We start from the raw sequence: 11,892 nt of genomic DNA, 5'->3' as shown, positions 1-11,892 counted from the left end.
TATCCGTGGGGCCCGCTCACCTTGTGGGGTCCGTTCATCCCCGTGGGGCCCGCTTATCTCGTGGGGTCCGCTAACCCTGTGGGGCCCGCTCACGAGACTTGCATATTTGTTTGGCCAGTTTTTTGAGACAAACTTCACGTTACAGATTTTGTGGCAACAATGACGATAACAAAGACGGTTGTCGAGAAATTCGACAGGAATGTCAACTTCGGAATGTGGCAGCTCAAGATGGAGGCCATTCTTGTTCAAGACGGAGTTGATCTAGCAATTCACGGAATCGAGAACAAACCAGAAGAAGTCAAGGATGCGGATTTCGCCGATATGGATAAGAAGGCCAGATCCAGCATAATCTTAAATCTCTCCGATGAGGTATTGCGTGAGGTAGCAACGGAGACTTCGGCCAAGGCTATGTGGGATAAATTGAAAGCCTTGTATATGAAGAAGACAGTCGAAAATCGGCTATATTTGAAGCAGAGTTTGTACATGCTTCGGATGTCTGAAGGTACATCTATACTCTCCCATCTTGATAAATTTGATTCCATTATTATGGATTTGGGGAATATAGATTCGAAAATTGATGATGAAGATCAAGCCCTATTGCTTTTGTGTTCCCTTCCCCAATCTTTTAAGCATTTCCGCGATACTATGATTTATGGAAAGGAAACAATTTCGTATCGGGAAATTAAATCTGCATTAAAATCTAAAGAGCAGATAGATAGGGACATTACTGGGGAAACTAGTGGGAGTCAAGCCGATGGCTTGTTTGTTCGGGGTAGATCTGAAAAGAGAAACACAGAAAATAGAAGTAGATCCAAGTCCAGACATAAAAATGTGGTGTGCAATTATTGTAAAAAGAAGGGCCATGTTATCTCTGATTGCTTTAAATTGAAAAATAAAGAAAAGCAAAAGGGGAAATTTGTTGAGAAAAATACTGAATCCGCTGAAGCTAGTATAGCAGCTGATGAGAATGATGGAACCATTTTCTGTGCAACGGAAAATAATTTTAGGTCTAACAATGAGTGGATTTTAGATTCGGGTTGTTCGTATCATATGTGTCCCAACAGGGACTGGTTTTCAACATATGAATCAGCTGAAGGTGGAGTTGTCTTAATGGGCAACAACGCTGTTTGTAAAGTTGTTGGCAAAGGCACAATTCGGATTAAAATGTACGATGGTATTGTGAGGACGCTCACAGATGTTAGACATGTTCCAGATTTGAAGAAAAATCTCATCTCTTTGGGCACTCTTGAGTCTATCGGGTGCAGGTATTCAGGTGGAGACGGAGTTCTCAAAATCACTCGAGGTGCTCTTGTTGTTATGAAGGCACACAGATCTGGTACTCTATATATTTTGCAGGGATCTACTATTACAGGTGCTGCTGCTGTTTCAACATCATCTTTGTCAGATACAGACATCACCAAATTATGGCATATGCGTTTGGGGCACATGAGCGAAAAAGGCTTAGGCATACTAAGCAAAAAGGGACTTCTTTGTGGTCAAAGTACCGGGCCATTGGAATTCTGTGAACATTGTATTTTTGGGAAGCAGAAAAGAGTCAGCTTCAGTTCACCAGCAATTCACAAGACAAAAGGTACTCTTGATTACATTCATTCAGATCTATGGGGCCCTTCTCGTGCTCCTTCTAAAGGTGGTGCCAGGTACATGTTGACTTTCATTGATGATTATTCAAGGAAAGTTTGGGTCTATTTTCTTAAGCATAAAAATGATGTTTTCCTAACTTTCAAGCAATGGAAAGTTTTGATTGAGAAACAAACAGGAAAGCATATTAAGCGGTTGAGAACAGATAATGGCATGGAATTTTGTGGAGGTGAATTTAATGAATTCTGCAAGAATGAAGGAATTGTTCGGCATCACACCGTCAGGATGACGCCTCAACAAAATGGTGTGGCTGAACGTATGAACAGAACTCTTTTGGAGAGAGCAAGATGTATGATCTCCAATGCAGGGTTGACAAACGACTTTTGGGCAGAGGCGATCAATATGGCCTGTTATATTGTCAACCGTTCTCCTTCTGCATCTCTTGATTTCAAAACTCCTGAGGAAGTTTGGTCAGGTACTCCTGCTGATTACTCCAATTTAAAAGTTTTTGGGTGTCCAGCATACATGCACGTGAATGATGGAAAATTGGAGCCTAGGGCTAAAAAGTGCATTTTTCTTGGGTATGCTTCTGGGGTGAAAGGATATAGATTATGGTGTCCTGATCCCAAATCTCCAAAATTTGTGATCAGTAGAGATGTTACTTTTGATGAATTGTGTATGTTATCTTCCAAGAAGGAGTCTTCCAGTCCTTGTACTACTGATAGTACACAGAAGCAGGTGGAGCTTGATATTGGCAGTTCTGGTCCTTCTCAGACCAAATCTTCTATTCAACAAATGCCAGTAGATGCACCTGAGTCTACTGTGGAAGATAGTTCAGAAGAAGAGGAATATTCCATAGCCAGAGATAGACAAAGGAGAGACATTCGACCACCACAAAGATATGCAAATTTAGTTGCATATGCTTTGTCTATTGCAGAAGAAACTGATGCAGTTGGTGAGCCTTCCACCTATTCAGAAGCAGTTTCTTGTGATGATTCTGCAAAATGGTTGATTGCGATGAATGAAGAAATTGAATCTCTTCATCGTAATGAAACTTGGGTTCTTGTAAAGCCGCCGTCAGCTAAGAAAATTGTTGGTTGCAAGTGGGTCTTCAAGAAGAAGGAAGGTATTCCAGGGGTTGAAGATGCAAGGTATAAAGCACGATTAGTTGCAAAGGGCTATAGTCAGGTACAAGGTGTTGATTTTAATGATATATTCTCACCTGTTGTTAAACATAGCTCTATTCGTGTTTTGCTTGCTTTAGTAGCCATGTATAATTTGGAGTTAGAGCAGCTTGATGTTAAGACAGCTTTCTTACATGGCGAACTTGAAGAACAAATTTATATGAAACAACCCCAGGGTTTTGAGATTGAAGGTAAGGAAGACCATGTTTGCTTATTGAAGAAATCCTTATATGGATTGAAGCAGTCTCCAAGACAATGGTATAAAAGGTTTGATTCCTTTATGTTGGGTCATGGTTATTTGAGGAGCATGTATGATAGTTGTGTTTACTTCCGGAAGTTAAATGATGGTTCTTTCATTTATTTGCTGCTTTATGTTGATGATATGCTCATTGCTGCCAAGAATTTGTCAGAAATTCACACTTTGAAACAGCAGTTAAATAGTGAATTTGAAATGAAAGATTTAGGAGCAGCTAAGAAAATTCTTGGCATGGATATCAAGCGAGATCGAGGAGTAGGGAAATTGTTCTTGACCCAGAAAAATTACCTTGAGAAAGTTTTGGAGTGTTTTGGCATGAAAGATGCTAAACCAGTATCTACTCCTCTTGCTAGCCATTTTCGGCTATCTGCTGCTCAATCACCAAAATCAGATGAAGAGGAAGATTATATGGCACGGGTTCCTTATTCCAGTGCAGTCGGCAGTATTATGTATGCAATGGTTTGTACTCGTCCAGATATTGCACAAGCAGTCAGTGTTGTTAGCAGATATATGTCTTGCCCTGGTAAAACACATTGGCAGGCTGTGAAGTGGATTCTCAGATACTTGCGAGGTACTTCAAATGCATGTTTGGAGTTTGGAAGAAATAATAACACTTTGGTTGGTTTTGTAGACTCAGACTACGCTGGAGATCTTGACAGGAGAAGATCACTTTCAGGCTATGTATTTTGCATTGGCGGTTGTGCTGTTAGTTGGAAAGCTACTCTACAACCTGTCGTAGCTTTGTCTACTACTGAAGCAGAATATATGGCTGTGACCGAGGCAATCAAAGAAGCCTTGTGGTTGAAGAGTTTATTTAGCGAGCTAAGTCTATATCAAGGTGTTATTGATATTCACTGTGATAGTCAAAGTGCCATACACTTGACTAAAGATCAGATGTATCATGAGAGGACGAAACACATTGATGTGAAGTATCACTTCATTCGGGATATCATTGCTGAGGGAAAAGTCCTTATTCAGAAAATCAATACCAAGGACAATCCAGCTGACATGTTTACGAAACCTCTTCCAATTTACAAATTCAAGCAGTGCTTGGATTTGGTTGGTGTTCATTGTTGGTGATTTACGCCCATTGGGGCTTATGTGGAGAAGGTGGAGCAATTTTGCTATTGTCGATGATAAGACTCAAAATTATGCCAAGGTGGAGATTTGTTGTTTTGTCAGAGCCGCAAGCTTTGACTTGTGGCATAATTTTTTCATTTCCTTCTCATCCCACATCGGAGCCTGCTGAAGAGAAGTCGGCTACTCGAGGCCTATAAATAGAAGGGTCCATTGAAGGATTTAACTTGCACCACTCAAGAGAGTTATATGGGCTATTAGCTTCTTGAGTCATCTAGCCCATTCAGTTAAATATTTTAGGCTCTCTTGATTTGAGTTTAGGAATATTTTCTAAACTCTTTTGTAAGTGCCTATTGGCCTAGGAACCACTTTCCTACGGTCTTTTGTATTTCTTCTTCATAGTAGAAATATTGCTCCTCCCTCGCCCGTGGACGTAGGTCAATTTGACCGAACCACGTAAATCTTCTGTGTCTTTTATTTGCTTTGTTATCCGTCTTTATATGGTCGGTTTTACCGCCTAATTATTATATGGCTGGTATCTACCGCCTATCTATTATATGGTCGGTTATACCGCCTAATTTGTGCTAACTTGAGTTTGTCTATTTCCTGGCCCGGTCCTAACAACATGTGTAATCTAATTTGATCAATGTGCTTATTTTGAAGACTAGTTATTCTTGAAAGAGCTCTATATTGCAATTCTAACTTAGGTTCCGTTTGATAAAACTGAATCTGAATTCTGAATTCTGAATACTGAAATAATTAATTTGCTGAATATTAAGCACTGAAAAGGGATATATGAATATCTGAATCTTAAAACTGAACATATTTATACTGTTTGATAAACATTTATAACTTAATATGGAGTCTGGCGGAAAGATTGTTTTGCAGGTTGCAAATAGACTCATCTGGAGTGAATATGATGGCAAGTGATGAAAGAAACAACAGAATTTGATCAACCAAGTTTGCTGATGCACAATGAATCAAACTATTGCTACACTTAGGGGCAGAGTAAATCTTAAGAAAGATAAAAGGGAATGGATTAGTATTGAAGAATGTTTCAATCATCCATCGGATATTTTCCTTTCAGGATTGAAAATTGGCTTAATAATAAAACGGTTGAAGTTAATCTTACTTCATGGAAATTAAACCTTTTTTTTGCACCAAAGTCTAGTGATAAAGGTGGTAGAGCCAATTTTTGGGATAAAAAACATCGAAAATCAATGCATCACTAGAAGGCAAAAAGAATCTTGCCACAAGTGAAGTTTGGGAAAGTCAATGCATTGCTTGTTATTAAGGAACAATTTCACAAACTGCCCCTAAGATGTATGACAATACAGCTACTTTTTTCCAAATTTCAAAGATTACATATACGTCCCCTATATGGTAGCTTTAAGGTTTCATTTGGTTTTTTATAATTTTTTTTTATACTCTCCCACCCCTATTCATACCCTTCCTCACCCCTAACTGTTAGGTATATAATTTGAATCTTGAACCTGACAACAGAAAAGACTCTAGGAGCTCTTTCCTGGTCACTCTGACCCAACTCCAGTAGTTAGGTTTCATTTGATTGATATAAGCAGAAAAACCATATTAATATCCCAAAAATTGCTTGAAGGAGCTTTTTCAATTTTGTTTTAAATCAAGTTATTTAATAAATATAATTTTTTTATTGTCTCAAACATTCTGCCTTATCTAAGGCTTAAATCACTTCATCCATATTCCTTTGGCCCAATGTACATTTATGTTTATAATTTTTTTGTAATTGAATTTTGGTACGAGGACAAAAAATGGAGAATCAATGCGAAGAATGAAAGATGAGCGAATTGAGGAGCATGATTAATATTGGAATTTGTTAGATGCAAAGATCGAGATTATTATGTGGATGGATCGATAGAAAAACTTGGATAGGTCGCAAAAGAAACGAGTCAAAGTTCTGAGGAAGAATTAACAACGGTGATGACCGATTATTTAGCGACGGAGGAAGCTTACTGGCAGAACTTTCTAAGTTGTCCAAGGAATGAAGTTGTGCCCAGAGAATGAAAAGGACAAGTTTCAAACTCTGAACAGTAAAGTATTGGCTTAGCAAAAATAGTTCAAGGCAAAGAAACAGAAGCAAATACAATAAAAGTAGTGGGAACCTAGTAAGTACATTACTTTTCTCAGCCTGTCTCAGAAAATCTATTACAAGGTTATAGCTGTTCTGATAATTGCTGGTGATGCAGTGGCTATATGTCTCCAGAGTATGCAGTAAAAGGTTTTTTCTCGGTGAAGTCAGATGTCTTTAGTTTTGGAGTAATTTTACTTGAAATTATTAGTGGCAAGAGAAACTCTGCTGGATTTTACCAGTCTGAAGGAGCCCTTAGTCTTCTAGGCTATGTAAGTGCATGAATTTTCCAAGCCTTGTCGTTGAATTTACTGATATTTAGACAGCTTTGGATTGGTATGACATGTTTATTCTAAAACTCTCTCAGGCATGGAGATTGTGGCAAGAAAGGAAATCAATCGATTTTCTTGACAAGAAAATACTGAATCATGCAACGAAACTGAGGTTATCAAATGCATCAACATTGGCCTGCTGTGTGTACAGGATGACCCTAGTGAACGTCCCTCAATGTCTGACATTCTTATTATGCTCAGTAGCGAAACAGCAGCTCTTCCGAATCCTAATCAACCTGCTTTTGTGGTGAGTAGACACACTTCTAAAACACCTGCACGAGAGGACAGATGTTAAACTGAGTTTTAGGGCTTTTTTTCCTTGATAAATTGTGATTTTGTGAGATAGTTTTTATTTTAATCGGTTTTGGTTATAGAGATTAAGTTTCTCTGGCCGGTTAATCGATTAATCAATTTAACATGGTTCGGGTTGGGTTGTTTGAGAGTTTGGTTTATCAAGGGACACTTGGCAAGATTAGAAGAAGTGGGATAAGGTGTGAGACAGGGTGTGACACAGAAGATCCGTTGCGCTTGAGCACCCTAATGCTTCACATGAGCTTGGATGGACTCAAGGAGTGGCGGTCAGGGCCATCCCCCAAGTACCAGAATTGGATTGTGATTTTTTGTCGGAAAGTTTTTATGTTTTTTATGAACACATTTTTCAAAAATTTTCTTTTATTTCATATACATCAAGTCGCTATAGTACATTTTTCAACAAAAATTCTTAAAAATAGCAATCCAAACAGGCCAAGTGCTCCCTCAGAAGATATGAAAATGTTCTTCATAAATTTAAGCTTTCACCCCAGCAAAAACTTGATAACATTTTATGTTGTGTGCTTCGGTATTGGTAGTAATATAAGCATGTCTTTTGGGTTGGGCTGTGGGTTTCCCTTAGGTAGTGTGTGTTGTTCCCTGTTGTTTGGATAAGGCAAAAGAAATTTTTTTTGGTTACGCTTATGTTGCATGAGCATACAAAATTTGTCATATATAAGAGGAAGCATTCATATATTACGCTTATGTTACGCTTCTTTGTAGATGCTGAAAATTTTCCCGATTTGATATTCTTCTAATAATTTACACCTTGATTTATGTTCCCAACTCGAACTATGTTAAGCATAATCAGATTGAATGAGTAGCCAAGATATGTAAACAGTTTAACTAATGAAGAAGCTGCAGGACAATTACCCGATACATCCCATTTGGTAGCTGGAGAGTTACATCACTACTCATATCTCAAATTTTCTGCATTTCCTTTGTGTGGACAAAGGAAAGTCAAGAGCACCTGTTGATCAAAGACCTTGACTTTTAAGGTCATGTCGCAAATTCCAGGTCCCCATTTCCCAGTCAGCTGTGCAGAATTGAATTTTCTTTGCCACAATAACGCAAAGAGTACTCTCTCGAGGTAAAGGTCAATTCTGGGGAGGGTTGGGTTTGGGTTTATAAGTATCTGGGAGCACTTCAAAAGTTGCCGGTTTTTGAGGTGTCTTCTGGAAAATATATTTACAAACAAAAGTCTTACCTTCGACAAAAAAAAAAAAAAAGAGGTAAAGGTCAATTGCAAGATCATATCTTTATTAAAAAGTTGAGAATGTTGCCGAATTGGGCAAATGTCACAATCGTATACCTCATCTGAGATCTTAGGTCGCAACTATGCATGAAGCACTGTAGTTACACGCTTTGTTTGGATAGAATATTATTTCAAATAATTATATGAAATAATTATTATAACACATTTTATTAAAAAATATATTTATGATGCAAGTGAAATTTTTTTTTTTTGAAAAATAAGCAAGTATAAATACTCAACCTATACCAAAGATAAAAAAAAAAAAAATCTTCTTCTTCTTCCTTCATTTGTTATTAAAAAAATTCTCCCCACTTATTTCTTTCACTAACTTGATCGTCGGAGGATATATCTGAGAGAAAGGTCGCGTACTTTTATGGGTTATTCAAGCAAATAAGGAGCAAGATTATCAAGTTAATCACAAGCAAGTGCAAGATTTTGCTTTTATACCTTAGCAACCAAAACTTTTGTTGAGTATTTAATACTGCAGCAGGTGACTGACACCTTCTCCTCATTCTTCGTCTTGCTTCGTGCAGAGATCAGTCCAATTCCCGTAATGGTGAGTGTTACCACAGGGCCCTCAAGTACAAGAAAGCTACATATCCTCGACGCCTAGGAAGTGGCCGTCTGAATCTGTCCACCTATCCTGAGCCTCATAATTTGTATTTCGTATAATTTCACATAAGTTGATTTTTTGTATAAATCAATAAAATTTCTGTATGAATTAGGTTTGATTTGATGTAAATCAGGTACACTTCAGTGTATGCTGATTTATTATTATTTGGAATAAATTAGGTACATATTGGTATAAGCTAATTATTATCATTTAATATAAAGTCAAAGCAATTTAGTGTAAATTGAGAAAAAATTATTAATTTACATCAACTTAAGTGAAATGGAACTTGTGAGGCCCGTTTTCCTTCCGATCACATAATGAATTGGAGAGTGATTTCCACCAACCGCTCTAAATACTTGCAGATCAGGTGTGAGATGTGTGCCTTTCTAATTGGACACATATATTGTGACAGCCCCACCTCCCCCTAGGGCGAACCAGAGGGTTCGGCGGGCCGCCTGCCCAGCTCTCGCCGGGACTCAGTCGTTCACTACAGTCCTCAAATGAAGTACAATATAAATCTCAAATATACATCCAAGTCACATCACGGGGTACCTATCAGCTTGCCACCCGCACGCGGGCATCCCCTACGAAGAGTTTCGCTTCGTGACTCTTCACGAACGAGAGGCTCGGGGCTTTTCCAGACGAAGGACGTAAAGTCCCAACTGTCGGCATATGGCTCTGATACCAACCCTAACTTTCTAAAATTTCTTCCAAACCAGAAATTGGTTGCAATTATCCTCTTTTTCCACCTTCTAGAGTCATTATATACCATTTCCAATCATCATAGATAGCCACACAATCATGCTCATATTAAAACAGAAAAATCCCCAAAAATTATAAAATTTCACCAATTCAACCAAAATCAAGATATAATCCATAAAAGTGCATCTTATACCACCACCAATCATGAATTGAACATCATTAGAGGAAGGAGAGGGGTCCTTCACAACTCACCTTAGCAATACAAGAGATAGAGCAACTAGTCACCTTAGCTTTCCAAACAACTTCACAACCAAGCTCGACTCCACCAAACTAAGAGGTTTTATGGAGTAATTGGAAGATTAATCGGTTTAATTGAAAGATTGGGCAAGATTGGAGACTAGAAAATTGAGAGCTTTTCTTTCTTTTTTTGAGCAAGAAAGTCGGCCAAGAGAGGTAAGAAATGAAGATGATTTTGGCCAATTTTTGGTATTTATTTGGTAAAGGTAAAGGTAAAGTTATGAATAGTAGTCAAACTCAAGACTAAATCTTATGGTGACACTTGTCACCTTTAGGTTTAAAACTTATCTTTTTGTCTCTCCAATACAAATATCTTAACACTTTGTAAAATAATATCACTTAATACAAAATTCCAACAAGTTGTCAAAAATATAATGCATTTACCGCACTTGCGGGTCCCACGTTCAAAATACGCTCTTAATTTCTCAAAAACTAACCGATATTAGAAAAATCGTCTAAAAACTATATTTGCTCATAAACTTTATCTGAGAAATTTTTCTAATAAAGAAAATGTAGAAAAGGCGGGCGATTAAAAAAAATAAACCCTAGAAAATTTGAAAATTTTCGGGTTCTCACACTCATACTTTTCGGGGCGTCACATATATGACTTTCTATCTAGTGAGCAGTGGTTCTATTGTAGTCTAATTTCATTGTCAATTAACAAGACCATCAAGCTGCTGGCACCTTTGCACACTTCTGGCCCATCTCTGCTTTATTCCTCTTAGTTCTTTTTACACTCATAAGCACTGCTACATCAAGTAAATCACATCCCAGACGTGAAAACAAGAATTGGCTTGAGGGTAGGGTTGTAATCGAACCGAGCTGCTCGCTTGACTCAAACTCGGTCAAATCGAGTTCGAGTCGAGTTCGAGCAGCTCGATAAGGCTATCGAGTCGAGCTCGAGCATCCAGAAGAGATGCTCGGAGGCTCGACGAGCCTTATCGAGCATATTTAATTTTAATTATTTAATATATTATTATTAAAATTATATATATTATTTAATATATACAATTACCATTATACCTAAAAAAATTGTCGAATTTACGAAATGTTTCAAATTATATAAAAATTTTAAAAGGGCAATAATGACTTTTCACTCAAAAATTATCAAGAAAATGAAATTTAATAATTCGAGCTCGATAAGGCTCGAATGCTCGAATGGACTCGAGCCCACGAGTCGAGCTCGAGTACTGAGAGCAAGTTTCGAGCTCGAGCTCGAGCTCCAATAATACTACTCGCTCGAGTTTGAGCACCCCTATCTCTATGTCGAGTCGAGCTCGAGTATGGCGATACTCGGGCTCGACTCACTCGATTACAACCCTAATTGAGGGGACAAGAAAAAGAGTACTCATTAGTAATGTAGCATTTCCTAAAGGAGGTGGGGAAGAGAAGAGAAGGGGGAAGAGGAGGAAAGGGTGGCAGGTGGCAAGGATAGTGGAGGTGCGGCGGCAATGACGGTGGTGAAGGGGAATGACGGCGAGGAAGGAGGAGTGGGAAGGTGAGGATAATTTTTAAAAATTTTAAACATACTCTAAAAAATTTAAAATTTTTAGAAGTACCCAAGATGTTTAGGCAAAGTGAAATCAAAAGAAAACAAAAGAAAGAGAAAGCCATATGGAAATTTCAACACCAACAAGAAAAGGAAGATAAAATGAAAAAATGACAAGAATATTAAAAAAAAAATTATACATAATTCGTAGGTAATGAGGTTGCAAGTCTAATTCCGCGTCACAAGGAACTTATGTGGACATTTCGAAATCATAAAATGGCCAATTGTCTTTCCGCGAGACCACAGGAAATTTTTCTACATTTTATCCAAACTAATATTATAATTATGAGGCTAACTCGGAATGGAGTAAGAGACAAAGTTGCTTACAGCTTTAGAGACAGTGAGGAAAGAGTGATGCTAGAGGTGACAATTGGTGGAGTGAGTCCCAATATACATTTGCCATTAGATTTAGTAAGTAGTTTTTACATTTCACTAAAAATAGCTGTGACATTAAAATTGTGATTATGGCATTATCAGCTCCCCACAGTTGTGGAAAGGAATCGATAAACAGTTTGATTGATCAAGAAGGAACAGGACACTGGACACAATACACGTTGTATTCATCACTACAATTGACATTCATTTATCAAATCTTTAGAATTTGACCTACAAAAA

The sequence above is a fragment of the Coffea eugenioides genome, chromosome 5 (assembly GCF_003713205.1).
Source record: "Coffea eugenioides isolate CCC68of chromosome 5, Ceug_1.0, whole genome shotgun sequence".
Taxonomy (NCBI): Eukaryota; Viridiplantae; Streptophyta; class Magnoliopsida; order Gentianales; family Rubiaceae; genus Coffea; species Coffea eugenioides.
The sequence above is the reverse complement of the archived record's forward strand: the minus strand, read 5'-3'. Positions refer to the sequence as shown.